General features: G+C 39.1%; 1 pseudogene across 1 annotated transcript; it reads left to right on the plus strand.

Annotated features, from left to right (window-relative positions):
- The first annotated feature begins 529 nt into the window (after nt 1-529).
- On the plus strand, nt 530-14,545 carry LOC309619544 (ribonuclease H1-like; annotated as a pseudogene). Its single transcript has one exon. The product of its transcript is annotated as a ribonuclease H1-like (transcript).
- Nucleotides 14,546-16,054: the final 1,509 nt, after the last annotated feature.

The following is a 16,054-nucleotide window of genomic DNA, read 5'->3' on the forward strand; positions in this document are numbered from 1 at the left end:
GTTTTCTTTTTATTGATTGTTATAATAAGTAAATGATTACTTTATTATTATAATAAATTATAATTATCAAATAATATCATTATAACTATAACATTATTACAGCTTTATAATTATAAATTTATTATAGTTTTATTACATATACACTTATTTTACATTAAAAATCATTATTTTATTTAATTGTACTCTTAATTATTACTTTCTTTTAATTATAAGTACAAATTTAGTATAACTTTATCATTACAATAATTGTTAATGATTGGTAGCTTGGACGTTTGAATCTATTTCATTCATCTGTGTCTTGCTCTATCATGCTATTTTACTTTTGGTAGCTTTATATTATTTTTTCATGGATAGCACTGCGAGTTTTTTATTCTTTTTTCTTTTTTTAAATTTTATTTATTTATTTATTATTTATTTTTGGCTGCATTGGGTCTTCATCACTGCGTGAGGGCTTTTCTCCAGTTGCGGCGTGTGGGCTTCTCATTGCGGTGGCTTCTCTTGTTGCGGAGCACAGGCTCTAGGAGCATGGGCTTCAGTAGTTGTAGCATGCAGGCTCAGTAGTTGTGGCTCACGGGCTCTAGAGCACAGGCTCAGTAGTTGTGGCGGACAGGCTTAGTTACTCCGTGGCATGTGGGACCTTCCCAGACCAGGGCTCGAACCCGTGTCCCCTGCATTGGCAGGCAGATTCTTAACCACTGTGCCACCAGAGAAGTCGGAGTATTTTATTCTTAACTATCATTTTTTTGGTGAGAGGACCAGGCTATCCTCATCTGTTTATTTCAGAAATTGGTAAAATTTTAAGAAACTCATTTTTGAAAAATCAGAATTGAGCTATATTTTTTATAATTTTGGAAGAAATGAGATCTTTTCAATATTAGGTATTCCTGTCCATTAAAATGGCTCCTTTCTTCACTCGTTCAATATTTTGGATTTGTTTAATTTCTTGCCCATTTCCTGGTAAGCTAGAAAACTTGAGATCTTTAAGGCTTTAGGACTTCCCATTAGCTTGTCCAATGTCAGCCAACAAGAATCACACAATTTTAGAGATTGAAACTGGAAGACACTGCAGATCATCGTGTCCAATATCCACACTGGGCTATGAGAAAATAAAGCCCAAAGAACTGAAGCACTTCCTTTGTATCTAGAGTATGTTATAATATGTCTCAATGGTGGTCCCTGACTATTACTTTGGTGTCCCTTCTATTATATCACTATATCTCTCCTATATCTGTTTCCTAACATTGGCCTCTGTTTTGCTAAGGTCAGTGACCTTGACATGCATTGTATACCCCAAGTTCACTGTGGTAAAAATACCACCTTCCCACAAGTCATGATATATGTGAGGGCAATTTACTTGTCCAGTGTCCAGGTAGCAAGACAGGTAACTCATGGAAATGTAAAGAGGATGTTGCCTAGTGATATGAGTCATGGGCTTCCTGGCCTGGGTGGGTTGGGAGTGGGGGGCCCTCAGATGGAGAGATGGAGGTTTTAAGGCACTTCTGTAAGCTGGTCTTGCTACAGGGTGGAATTATAAGATGAAAGTGGGTTTCTTTATCATCTTGGAAACATTCTTTCAAGACATTGAGGCAACCACAGAGGGGAGATAGCAGGCTTTTCTCAATGACTAGACCTTACTCATTTAGTAGAGTGGATCTTCACCTTTTATGGGTCAAAGGACCCTTAGAGAATCTAGTAAAAAAAAAAAAATCCAATCCACTTTCCATAAAAAGGCACACACATTTCATACAAACCCTGATGGTTCAGAAGGGCAGAAAAATAAACGCGTACAAGAATCACTAGTGAAAGCAAACAAGTGACTTCGTGAGCCCTTGGATGAAGGTGAAGGTGAAAACGCAGAGTCGTGTGCAAAGCACGCTGCCTTCAGTGAGCAAAGACACATTTTCTTATATGGGGGAAACTGTCATCGTCTACAAGGACGGCTGCTGCTCCAGTAATGGGCAGAGGGGGGCTCGAGCAGGAATCGGTGTTTACTGGGGGCCAGGCCATCGTTTAAATGTAGGAATTAGACTTCCTGGGTGACAAACAAACCAAAGAGCAGAGATTCATGCAGCCTGCAAAGCCATCGAACAAGCGAAGGCTCAGAACATCAGTAAGTTGGTTCTCTACACGGACAGCATGTTTACTATCAATGGCATCACTAATTGGGTGTAAGTCTGGAAGAAGAATGGATGGAGGACAAGCACAGGGAAGGAGGTGATCAACAAAGAGGACTTCGTGGAACTGGACAGGCTTGTCCAGGGCATGGACATTCAGTGAATGCATGTTCCTGGACTTTCGGGATTTATAGGCAATGAAGAAGCTGACAGATTAGCAAGACAAGGTGCGAAGCAACCTGAAGACTGACCAGGTCCTTTAATTCTTGGAAAAACTTGAGCCAGTGGCTGTTTGTCACCTTTACTTACTGGTGTGAAAAATAAAACTATAGGCTGGACCACTGCAGTCGATGGGCAAAACAAAACAAAACAAAAAAACCCATCTATGGTTTTCACAAGCCCTGCCACAACTCTTCCCAAGGGTTTCATGTTCTCTTAGTTAAGAATTCCTGGGGAAGAAGGAAGTAGTCTGTTAACTATTTTAGCATCATCAGGTAAGGAAAGAGAGAAGAAATAAATTATGTGTATGTGTGAATGTGAGGATGGGAAGTCTAACCTGGGATGCATTAATCAATATACAATGATTTTTCTAAAAATCTGAGTGAACATGTCCCAGGATCAAAAGAAAAACTTGTTTTTTACACTCCTGGAAACAGAGCTCAGGGTACGTCAATTTACTAAGAGTGGACGTGCGACCACGAAATGGGAGGAGGGAACTGAGGCAGTAAGAGGTTAAACACTCTCTTTGAACACAAACAACATTGATTCAATAAATATTTACTGAGCATCTGCTATGGAAAAGGCACAGTGCTGAGTGGTGGGGACAGAGTGCTTATCTAGAGAGATGTGGTCACTGCCCTCAAGGAAGACACACATGATAAAATCAAAGGGGCTCTAACAGTTATTTATTATAATACAGTGCTATATTAGTTCTATTACTATATAGCATACTAAGACACAATTTAAATAGTCATTAGTGTTCTTATTTTACAGATGAGGAAACAGTGGCCTAGAAAGGGTAAATACTCTTACATCCAGGATTAGAACCCAAGTCTCCTTCTCAGACTTTTAATGAGCACCTACTGTGTGCCAGGCCCAGTGCTAGATGTCAGCAATCTTTCATTCTGTTAGAGAAATCCCACATCTTCATTAACTAAATGTAAACTGACGTTCATCCACCTTTCTGCCTTTCTAATCAGAAATGGGCCTTAGTTACTTATAAACTCACAAAGATAAGTCACCACTTACTGGGGATAAGAAAGGAAGAGTTATTTTCCAAATTTTCCCAGCAGGAATTATGAACTCAGAGAGAAAAGAAGTGTACCTAACTCATGATTCCAGAAAATGAAAATCTTCAATACTTTGGAGCTTTCTGGAAGGAGAGAAGGAGCACGTTCAGAACTAAAGATTCAACATTCAAGTAAAAAACATATTCTGTTGCCTTCTTACAATTTATTATTCTCTGTTTGTTTATGGCAATGTTTATTTTCCCTGTCCTCCTCAACCATACAGCAGGATGGTGTGCAGGGACCACTTAGGGTATATTTTTAAATCCTTTCAAAGTTGATCTCCCCCAAGAAAGGGAAGAGATCCAGGAGAGCTACCACCCATGCCCCTTATTTTCTCTGCTGAAATGTTTCATCCCATTTCCTCCAAACTCTGGAGGAGGAAGATTTGTTCATTCAAGTACACTCAAGCAAAAAAGGGACCCCATGAACAGATGAATGGATAAAGAAGATGTGGTACATATATACAATGGCATACTACTCGGCCATAAAAAAGAATAAAATTTTGTCATTTGCAGCAACATGGATGGACTTGGAGGGCATTATGCTAAGTGAAATAAGTCAGACAGAGAAAGACAAATACTGCATGATATCACTTATATGCGGAATCTAAAAAGTACAACAAACAAGTGAATAAAACAAAAAAGAAGCAAACTCCCAGATATAGAGAACAAACTAGTGGTCACCAGTGGGGAGAGGGAAGGGGGGGAGGGGCAATGTAGGGGGGGAGGGGATTTAAAAGGGGTTATTATGGGATTTTATGTGTGTGAAACTTTTGAAAATTGTAAATCAGTGTAGAATTTAAGGAATGTTTCATTCAATTTTTTTTTAAAAAAGACATCTGTTTATCACATCCATTTTGAAATGAGATGTGCATCTTGAGAGCCTCAATCCTGTCACTGCAAGGAGATGAGTCCTGGGAAGGAGGAGAATCAGAAAGGAGATGGCTGGGGAGGAAAGCCAACATTGACCAGCAGCCCTGGTGGAGCTTATGACCAGCAGCTGCCACTCGGTCAGTCCAGGGGTCACCAAAGACCACCAGTTAGAGCTTCACGTGAGACTGGCAGCTGAACACCTCCAGGGCTTACCTGTCTATTCCTTTGCTACCTCCAAACACTGCTTATTTCACACAGAAAGAGCACTTCACTCATATAACCATCTCATATGTATCTTACAAGAAACCTAGGACCTCTCTTTCTCATATTTTTTAGTACCTTGTCCTACCCCTCACTTCTAGCCCTGGTTATCTAGAAATATTGTGTGAAGTTTCCAAAAGAAGTGCAAGGAGACATAAAAAAAAGGAAAAGGAACTATCCCTTTATGCATACCATGTGTGTGGTACCTCAAAGACTCCTCAGAGTGGACCAATTCTCCTATTTATTCTTTTCTTTTCAGTCTGTACAAACAGTCCCCTATTATAAATTTGGAATGTCTGGTATCATAATCTGGAGAATAAATTGTTTAGAAAACGTAGTCGTAAGTTCAATGATTTTCCATAAAGACAGATTATTAAGGGGCAGATGAGAAATCTGCATGTCCATGTTGCCTGCCAAGATATGTCCTGCCCCTAGGGAGGCAGAGCCATTAAAAGATGAAACACAGAAGTAAATCAATGGCATTCCGATTCACAACATATCTTTAAAACAGAATGCCTAAAGGTATCTTGATCGTACTTTATAAATATCATCAATATAAAAGGGAGCTAATGGGTATTTTTCAACTGGGGGAATTCAGAGCAGGGAATGTCAATACCTTTTATGCTTACTTGGTTCACTCACTAACTCATATATCCTACACAGCGTTATTTAACACCTACTAAATGCACTTTGCTGGGATACAAAGATGCATAAGATTTGGACCTTGCTCCAAACAAAAGTCTGGTGGCCTTTTTTGAACCATTATTTTTCCCTTCCCAATCCCCCCAAGTTAGCCATCTTTGGAAAACAGAAGTAGTGCAACATATGAACTGGATATGTTTAAAATGTGACTATTAAAATAGTTGTTTTACCTTGGAGTGCATAGTCCCATAAAAGGTATGTTATAGATAGTGGTTGTGTCTCAATCTAGTTTAACACAAAAAACTATTTCACCTAGTATATGCCCCAAACCTATACATATGCTACATGATAGCAGACAGTGACATTGATATTATAGTTAGAATTTCAAAACACACTCTAAAACTTAAGTAACTGGCCGTATTTTTTTCAGTATAAATTGTAATTCATTATGATTTTAGAGTATATAAAATATTTTTTAAAAACAGAAAAAAAGGACTTCCCTGGTGGCACAGTGGTTAAGAATCTGCCTTCCAATGCGGGGGACACGGGTTCGAGCCCTGGTCCAGGAGGATCCCACATGCCACGGAGGAGCTAGGCCCGTGCGCCACAACTACTGAGCCTGCGCTCTAGAGCCCGTGCTCCACAACAAGAGAAGCCACCGCAACGAGAAGCCCATGCGCCACAACAAAAAGTAGCCCCCGCTCGCCGCAACTAGAAAAAGTCCGCACGCAGCAATAAATAAATAAATAAATAAATAAATAAATAAATAAGCTTTAAAAAAAGAAAAAGAAAAAAATCATTCATCATAAACAATGTAGAAAAATCTGTTAATATTTTGACTGAAAAATAGATCTAAGGTATGAGGGAAATTTCACTCTAGTGGGATGAAAAGGTAAAGGGAAATATTTGAGTTGACCCTAAAGGAAGTTCAAAAGAGTGATGGCATTGGTTTCTTCATGTCACTTTCAAATATTTCCAGGGACATCCAGACACTCACCTTTGTTCATGACAAATTTTATTTTGTGGTCAAGAAAGGAGAGAGAAGATGGAAAAGACCAGAAAGTGGTGTGAGAAGAGGTTTTCCTGAAATAAACAGGAAATAGATGGAAGTGAGATGGAAAAAAACAAAACAAAACAGAAGGGGCTTAGACAGGATGTCTAGGTAGATATGAGAAGGAAATTGATTCTTGGAGCTAGGATTAACTGTGCAGCGATAATTAAAAGGGAAAAGGAAAGTAGGTGTGCGGACCAGTCAAGCAACCTTCTGAAGTAATTGGCAAAAGATGGGATCACAGGATTCCAACCCAGTTACCAGGTGGCACCTCGGATGCCAAACAACTTGGAAGAGAAAGAGGAGCATATGCAAATGCAGCCCACGGCTTAGATGTGATCTTAAATGGACAAATGTGTATCTGTGAGAGTGCCCACAGCCTCTCTTAAAAAGCCCTTCCTATATTCATGCTTGTTGAGTTTCAAGCTTGTGTTCTTTGAGAAAGCGACACTTTAAAAACAACTTTGCACTCACGACCATTTCAGACTCATTAATTTCACCCTTCGTCCTCATCACTCTCACAGCATGAAATCTTGCAAATACTGTTTTGTCTAACCTTCCTCAATCTATTTAATGCAGAACATTAAAACCATTTCTCGCGTATTAAAAATCTTGGTTGCAGATCTTCGTGTTTTAAAAGGACATGGAAAAGCAATAACTACACCAAACAAGAGAGGATTTCAGTTGCATAAATTTCCCATAATTTCGTTACTGTATGAGGTGTCAGTGAAGACAGCTCAGGAATCTGGGCTGTCTGAATCAATTTGTTATATGAGGTGCATGTGAGTTGACAATGAACTTCTACCAATATGTATTGAAAATTTTGGGTTCCTGGGGATCATATTCAAGACCCGGCAGGGGACTTCCCTGGTGGTCCAGTGGTTAAGAATCCACCTTCCAATGCAGGGGATGTGGGTTCGATCCCTGGTTGGGGAACTAGGTTCCCACATGCCGCCGGGCAACTAAGCCCATGCACCTCAACTACTGAGCCCACACACCACAACTAGAGAGCCCACACACCACAACTAGAGAGCTCGCGTGCCGCAACAATGGAGCCCATGCACTCTGGAGCTCGCACCCCGCAACGAAAGATCCCGCATGCCGCAACTAAGACCCAATGCAGCCAAAAATAAAAATAAATAAATAAATATTTTTTAAAGAAAGACCCTGCAGGATTCCTATTCTTAATGAGTCTATCATCAAAACGGGGACCTCCAGAAAGAGAGATCAGCATATGTGAAATAACGCTAACTTACAAATAGATCGTTAATTTATTTGAAGGGGAAAAAGTCTGCCATGGATTATGGTAATTAATTTAATTAACTGGAGAACAGATTGAGCTAAATATGAATATTTTTTTCCAGAGATGCTCCCTAATGTTTGCTTACAGCAAGACATGGCTTTTGAAGAATTGTCCTGTTTCCATTCAAGGACTCTAGAGAGCCAGCTGTCTAGCTTTAGCTACCCATCTGCATGTGTGTGCATGCTTATGTCCACTCAAAACAGTTTTGGACATACACATAACAAACGTCAACAGTGTTTCGTTCAGGACAATAGAATTAAAGGGAAGGAATAAAGGGTAAAATGAGGAGAGAGATTTTAGTTTTTCATGTCATATGCATCCTTCTATTCTGTTTGAGTTTTCCATGTGAATATGTAAAAAAAAAAACCACTTAAATATAAAAACACTCATACATTGTGCTCCAGTGAAAATACAAAACATCTGGGCCTCTGTACTTGCTTGATAAAACACTGGGAGGAGGAGTCCCTTTGGGGCCCTGACTCCGCCTACCCATGTAGGAACAGTTGAGGCACTCAAACTGTCCAACCGCTTTAAGCAGTAGCCACGGCAGTCTGAATTTTCCTCATGCTTTTGGAACTTTGAAATGACAGAAACAGGATAGCTGTGGGCTCACCACTCACACATGAAGAACTCAGTATCGAGTCGAAAAAGGTGGAGTCCTTTGTGGATCCATCTGAATGGTTAGCTTCCAGACTATGAGTAGCAGGTCTTACCATTTCCTGAGCAGCAGAATATATAATACATTAATTGTATAATGAATGTCAATGTCTACTACACTAACATCTAACAATAAACTAAGTGGCTTTTATATTTTGAATTGCCAAGTGAACTCCGTTGAGTTTTCTGCAGAGCTAAGATGTGGTTCTTTCCTAATATAATTTTGAAGTGCATGGATCTGGGACGCAGTGATGTGAGGGAGGCACATAAAATACTTGCCACTTCTAAGAACTCGAATGGGTGCAGTTAAAATGGAAGTGATTCCAGGTACACAAGTGCCACCTTCCCATATTTTGAGGAGGAGCCGTGACCTATATTTTTAAGTTCCTCTAGTAATTTTGATGTGTTTCAGGGTTTAGAAACTAATCTACCTTTGCCTTGAAGGAATTCCTAGGCATTACAGTGGCCTTTCTGTAAAGATCACCACCACCGGGCTGTTACCAACCTGGGGAGACTGAGCATTCTTTGAGCTACAATTTCATATAGTACAACTTTCTTCTAATGGACTCCTTTTGACCAGGATTGAATTTTTAAAATCACGTTGTATAGAATCTGATGGCATGAGAAAACTGAGCTCAGAACCGTGTGATGTCTGATGTAGCATAAGATAACTGTTAAATTTTTCAACAAACAATTTCTTACATATATACAGTTAGGGCCTAAACAATTTTCCTAATAAAGCAAAAATCTGTACATCTTTGGTGAGCAAATCTGTCATGGATGGTTAAAGATTTCTCATAAAAGTCTCTGATTCATGATGATTAAGCATCAAGTAATAGAAACAGATTCACCACTACCACCTTCCCTTTTACTTCTGGCTGCCATGAGCTGGCAAGGTGATTGCTCTGCAAATCCGCCTGTTAGGTCATTGAGGCTGTGTGTATGTCATGACTAAATGGACATTTAACGTTTCTAAAGTTCCTAGCAGGAAGGACCATTAGCAAAGGCATAAACAAACTAGAGTACTCTTTAAATTTCTGTTATGAAAGGTAAACGTTTGCTAATCTATGTAAGACTTCATACTAGGTTTCTAAATTTGAAGATGTAAAAATATCAACTAATCCTGACTGTGAACTTCACATAGAATTAGAAAATTAAATATGATATTATTGTCTATAAAACATTCAGGATCACAAAGAAGGTTTAACAAGCTGGATTAAATACATAAAATAAAAGCTGACAGGAAATTAAACCAAATACTAATTATATGCTATTCTTTGAAACATTTTCTGAGGTTTGTATTTGGAAGATTATATTTACAGACAGCCAAAACAAGCTGACCAAATAGTTTCAAAGTCCTATGTGACTGACTCTTCAGCATAAGGCAGTCTAAATGGTTAAATGAACTTTTTCCTCTTCGGAACAGATTATTTTGGCATTGTAAGACTGTCACGTCTATCCACAACTTCAAAATGAGGTCGGGGGGTTCCAGAAACAATTCCAGAAGACAATTTATTTTTCTTATTCTTAAAGATCTCATCACCATCAATTAGTATTCATTAATCATCCCAGCCTGCTCTGTAGAACTGAAACGCCTCCTGCCTGAATCTAAGCCCATCTACCTTTGATGTACACAGTGGTAACACCTCATTTATTCTGCATTGTTAGGGAATGAAGTGATGCATGTCAGAGGATTTTCTAGAAAACAGATGCTTGTTTGTTTTTTACAAAGAGACCTCTACTTTTATTCACCATGTTTAAGTGAAATCTTTCTAACATGTACCAAGATTCATCCGTATTCTTAAATATGTTACAGGAAACTTAACATAACATTAAGCATTAGCATAAACTTAAGCTAAAAACTTCTTAAGTTGTTGTTAGGAGACATCAATAATTTAACAACATTATCAAGAGGCAGCTGAGAGGTGGGAGTGGAATTCTCTGGGGAGGCAATGGAGCGCTGGCATTAAGAAACTAAGCTGCAGTGGACCCAGGCTCTGCCCCTGATCAGCTGTGCAAACTTCATCAGTTATTGAAGCTTTCTGCACAGTAGTTTCCTCATTAAAATAGTAACAACAGCACTCATTTATTGAATTGTTGGAAAGATGAAATTCTTGCAAAAGACTTAGACCAGTGTCTAGCACAACATAAACAAATCTTAGCTCTTGTGATGGTTAGTTTTGCTTTCATTTTTTACTGTTTTATAGTCAATCTGTTCTATTCTGGGAAACCAGGTACCATGTTTGCATATAAGAGAGCATAAACTGAGCTTAAAGCAGGAAGTCTATGAGCTATTTTGGCTGCTTCAAAATGGTTTTCATTTAGAACTTTTTAAAAATTGTAGTAAGAACATTTTATATGGGGTCTACCGTCGCAATAAGTTTTGAAGTGTACAATGCAGTACATTAACAATGGGCACAGTGTTGCAGAGCAGCTCTCCAGAAGTTATTCATCTTACAGAACTGAAACTTTACAACCGCTGAATAGCAATTCCCCATTTTCACCTGCTCCCAGCCCCTGGCAACTGCCATTCTACTCTCTGCTTCTATGAGTTTGGCTACTTTAGATACTTAATATAAGTGGAATCATACAGTATTTGTCCTTCTGTGACAGGCTTATTTCACTTAGCATAATGTCTTCAAGATTCATCTACGTTGTCACATCTAGTAGGATTTCCTTCTTTTAAAAGGCTGCGTAAAATTCCATTGTATGTATATACCACATCTTCTTTATCCATTCATCTGTTGATGGACATTTAAGTTGTCTTCATATCTTGGCTATTGTAAATGATGCTGCAATGAATATGGGAGTAGAAATATCTCTTCAAAACCCTGACTGCAATTTTTTGGGGAAAATACTCAGAAATTGGACTGCTGAATTATATGGTAGTTCTATTTTAAATTTTTTTCTGTACTGTTTTCTGTAAAAGCGGCACTAATTTATATTCTTACCCACCCTTTACAGTCCCACCAACAGTGGGAACTTCTCATCATTCTTGCCAAATTTTGTTTTTTGGATAATAGCCATCCTAACAGGTGTGAGGTAATATCCCCTTGTGGTTTTGATTTGCATTTCCCTGATGATTAGCAATGCTGACCATCTTTTCATGTACCCGTTGGCCAATTGTATTTGTTCTTTGAAGAAATTTCTATTAAAGTCCCTTGCCCGTTTTAAAATCTGGTTATTATTACTTTTCTTTTCTTATTTGTTTTGCTATTGGGTTGTAGGAGTTCCTTTTACATTTTGGATAGTAACTCCTTATCAGACATATGGTTTCAAATATTTTCTCTCATTCTCTTAACTTAGAGATTTTTGACTCTGCCCCAGAATGTACAAATTTCTGGATACCTAACCCATTAAAAAACACCCACACATGAACATGAACTCAAGTAACTTGGAGATGGACTTGGCTGAAACAACCTTTTTAAAATATTTTTTTATTAATGCTATCATTAATAAAAAAAAAAAGGGAAGGATCATGACAAAACAAATGGCATTAAAAATTGTAAAGCAGAGTCTCACATAGGATACATTGCTTTCAAGCATTTTTGATATCAAATATTTTAAATTGATATACTAATTAGTCTTTTATACATTCACTCAAATAGGCCTTTACTTTCACATGGTATAAATTACTTTAGCTGGAATTACATGGGTTACTATGACTAAAATGGCACTTAACAATAGTTTGTAATAGTTTGTTCACTAATGCAGAAATACTTCTTTATGCTTTGGAAGTCACAAGATTCCTTTAAAAATGTCCCTGCCTTTCCTTTACCTATTTTCGAACACTGCAACATGGTTTTGTTTGAAAACTGAGATTATAGCACATCTAGCAGCCCCTGAGAAAGGACACAGACAATAAACAAATGAGATCAGCCAGCTTACTCTGCCCATGCCTGTATGGTTTGGGCAACTAGGCATGAATTAAGGCAGCTTTAATTGAATTGCTACTCTTTTGGTTTTATCCTTGGGCCTCAAAGACCACAGGGTCTGTAGAACCTCAAACCTGCCTTAGAAATCTAAGAGTTTAAAGACCCTGATGGCCAAAGACTTCATTCCTATGACCTTACACACTTATGCAGAACTGGCAGATGATGTAATGTGGGTTTCACCCGTGAGCTGCCTGGTGTCTCATTTTTCCCGAGTGAATTACTCCTCTCTACTCTCTGCCGAAGGATGCTAATTGTCCGTGTGCCTGCTAAACGAACAGGTTTAGGAAGTACTTTGATTTCTCTGAAAGTAACATATTCTAGAAATACAAAGTGCATAGAACCCTCTTAAACATGACTCATGATTGGAGATTTGTCTGGAATCCAGGTTTCTTCATGCCCTCCTGGAACAAAACACATGTATACAGATGAAGCTGAGCTTGAAACAGGAAGTCTATAGACCTTTACCCACTGGAGTTTGGAGATACATGTAAAAATGTAGACACACGGAAGTAAATGATCTGAGCTGAATCTATAGCGTTTAGGTGTTGTCCAGGGGTTGGCAAACTTTTGCTGTAAAGGGCCAAACAGTTGATAAGTTACGTTTTACGGGCCATATGATCTCAGTTGGAACTAGTCAACCAGGCTGTTTTACTGCAGAAGTAGCCACAGACAGGATGGAAACAAATGGTCATGGCTCTGTTCCAATAAAACTTTATTGACAAAACCAGGTATCAGGTCAGATTTGGTCCATTGCTGTAGTTTGTTGACCCCTGTTATAGCAAAAGATGTATAGGGTGTATGGTCTAAGAGACTGAGTTAGAATCCCAGCTCTGACATTTATTCTCAGAAAGTTTGGAAAGTTCTTAAACTTTTGGAAAGTTCTTAAACTTTTCTGAGCCTCCATTCTTGGTGATAAGGAGATAACAATACCTAGTTCAGGGGCCTGTGTTGAGGATTATACGAGACAATGATTGTAAAGTGCTGAGCTTGTTGGCTGGCACATCCAGCAAACTTATATGGTACATATCATTTCCTTTGCATAATTCCGTTCCTGCTTCCTTAAGACGTCTTCTACCATTAGGAAGTACATCCTCGTACCAGGTTTACAGGACCCTAGCAACACCAACATCAAGTCTGGTTACCAAAGGGAGGTAGGCAGACATGGCACTCCTATAAAATAGTCATGAGAAGATGAGGCACAGAACGAGTTTTTTTTTTTTCCTACAGGATTTGGCAGATACTGTACCATCATAATACCTTTCAATTTCAGAATGGATGAATTGGGCCAGAATGGCCCCTGTCATTAAGCCTACCTAAGCAGATGGCACAGCCCAAAACAGGACAAAATGTCCGTGTATGTGTGTGTGTGTGTGTATGTGTCTGCATGTATGTGCACATGCATGTGCATCGTTTTAAATGTTGTACACTATGAAATATGACACGAATATAATATTACACGGCTAATTAATCTATGGGCACTGTACAGCAGTGCCACATTTCTCATTTCCTGCGCCCATATATCTAGTTCTACGACGGAAGTCCTAGAACCACCCCCATCTCACCCTCCAGCAACCAAGGGAAAGGAGAAAATCAAGTTTTCTTGAAATCATTCCTGCCTGACTTCTAAAAGCCATTGCCTCAGACCTCACCAAGCACATGTTTTAGATAACATGATCCTTATTGAGATTACAATCTATTTTTTAAAAATAGAAATGGTAAATAAAAACTTTCTCATTGAGAGTATTTTTTATTCCCAAGGTTACAAACAGTATTTCATTCAACCTCCAACGACTAGGTGAGGTTGACAGGAAGGTAAACTCCGGAGTCAGGCTGCCTGGGTTGGAATCTTCCCTCTGCTACTGAACGACTGTGACCACAGGCAAATTACTAAACCTCATTTTCTTTGTCTGAGAAATTCCTATTTCATAAATTGGTTGTGAAGATTAAATTAGATAATGCATGGAGCGCTCTTAGCAGGGTATCTAACATATGAAAAGTCCGCATTGTGAGTTATTGTAATTTTTATCATCCCCACTTAATAGACATAAACAACAAAGCACTAAGAGTCATGTGATCTTCTGGGGGTTTGCCTGGGAAGGTCCTGCTAGGACCAGAGCTCAGACTTGGTCTTCCATACCACCGCATGAGGACCGCTTTTATATGCAGCCTATCAAATTACATGACCTTTTTAAGTCTATGCTACCATATTTAAAGTATTTCATTGATGAAGATGCTTATTCTCATTCATTTTAAACTCTAATTCAAGAAGTCAGAGAGAGAGAAAGTGAGCGCCTGTGATGTAGGGACACAGGAGAGGAAATGATCAATTCGCTTTCATGGTTACTATTAGATTACCGTTTGAATTGTCTCCATCCTTTTTATTAACAATATGCATCCAGGATGCACATCCAACTTTCTTTTTTTTTTTTTTTTAATTTTTATTTATTATTTATTTATTATGTTTATTTTTGGCTGTGTTGGGTCTTCGTTTCTGTGCGAGGGCTCTCTCCAGTTGCGGCGAGTGGGGGCCACTCTTCATCGCGGTGCGCGGGCCTCTCACTATCGCGGCCTCTCTTGTTGCGGAGCACAGGCTCCAGACGCTCAGGCTCAGCAGTTGTGGCTCACGGGCCCAGTTGCTCCGCGGCATGTGGGATCTTCCCAGACCAGGGCTTGAACCCGTGTCCCCTGCATTGGCAGGCAGATTCTCAACCACTGCGCCACCAGGGAAGCCCCCAACTTTCTTTTTGTTTTCAAACTTGTCAAATCCAGGTAGGCTGCTTAGGGCGGGAGCACCGGAGCACATGCAGATAATGGCAAGAAGAAAAAAGAGGTTTCTATTCTCCTCTTTGAAACACCATGACTCCACAAAATGACAGTTATCTGGCTGCCACCTCTCAATGCCAGTCACTCAAACTGGCAGCGGATTTGACTTTTTCATCTACTTTATCAGGGATCTATTCCTTATCTTGTTTCTCCCTTCTTCAGTGGATCTGAGCTCTGAACTCCCCTAAAAGCTCCTTTGACAGGATTGAGCTCCCAAGAGCTTAAATAGGGACTTGAAGTCAGATGAAACCATTGCGGTGAGATGCTTAATACTTGAGATGCTAATAAGCTTAAATAGAAACATCCTCCGGATTACAGAATGGGCACCTTGGCATGTTTGAACTTTTCCAAGTATCATTCCACCAGGTGATAAAGATTTCATTGAAGAATGACAGCAACTATATATTTATAAAATGCCCCTGCATTTAAGGATGTGAAAATGCCCCATAAACTATCAGTCATTTTTCTCTTACTGAAAAGTCTGGGGCTCACTGAGAATGAAATTTTTCCAAGGTCTCGTAAAATCAGCACTAGATTTGAGAAGTCCGAGTTGTCTGAGAAAAGAATCCAGTGCAATCCACCTGACTGCCTGATTTCCCACCATCATTTTTGTGTCCACATAAATGTTTCAAGGCTAACTTTCCTGATGAACACGAATGCTGAGCGTTTATCAGACACATTGGATAGTTGTAGAATATTACATAATTGTATGGCATGCACCAAGTTAAGACTGTACATCAACCCATCTCAACCAAAATAAAGAAGGTAGACTTCACCTCATGGTAACTCCTGTTAAAGGGGAGAAAACAAGTGGGAGAAATTCTAATGATGTGTTACACTTGCCCTAAAATGTAAAATGACACATTGGATGCCTTAAGGCAGACATTGAGTAATCTTTAAATTTTGGGCACTGTGTATTGCAAGCCTATTAGGAACAAATTAGGTTATATATGAAAAAGTCCTAAAAGCATAGTACTGAGAGCCAGGAGAAAAAAGCTCTAAATTTGATCATACTAATAACTAGATCTGTGACCCCAGGTAAGGCATTTCAATCACCTTTCATAAGCCTTCTCATTCCTGAGATGATGAATAGCCTAGGTGACACCT

This window comes from Balaenoptera borealis (assembly GCF_965194805.1).
Source record: "Balaenoptera borealis genome assembly, chromosome: 21".
NCBI classification, from domain to species: domain Eukaryota; kingdom Metazoa; phylum Chordata; class Mammalia; order Artiodactyla; family Balaenopteridae; genus Balaenoptera; species Balaenoptera borealis.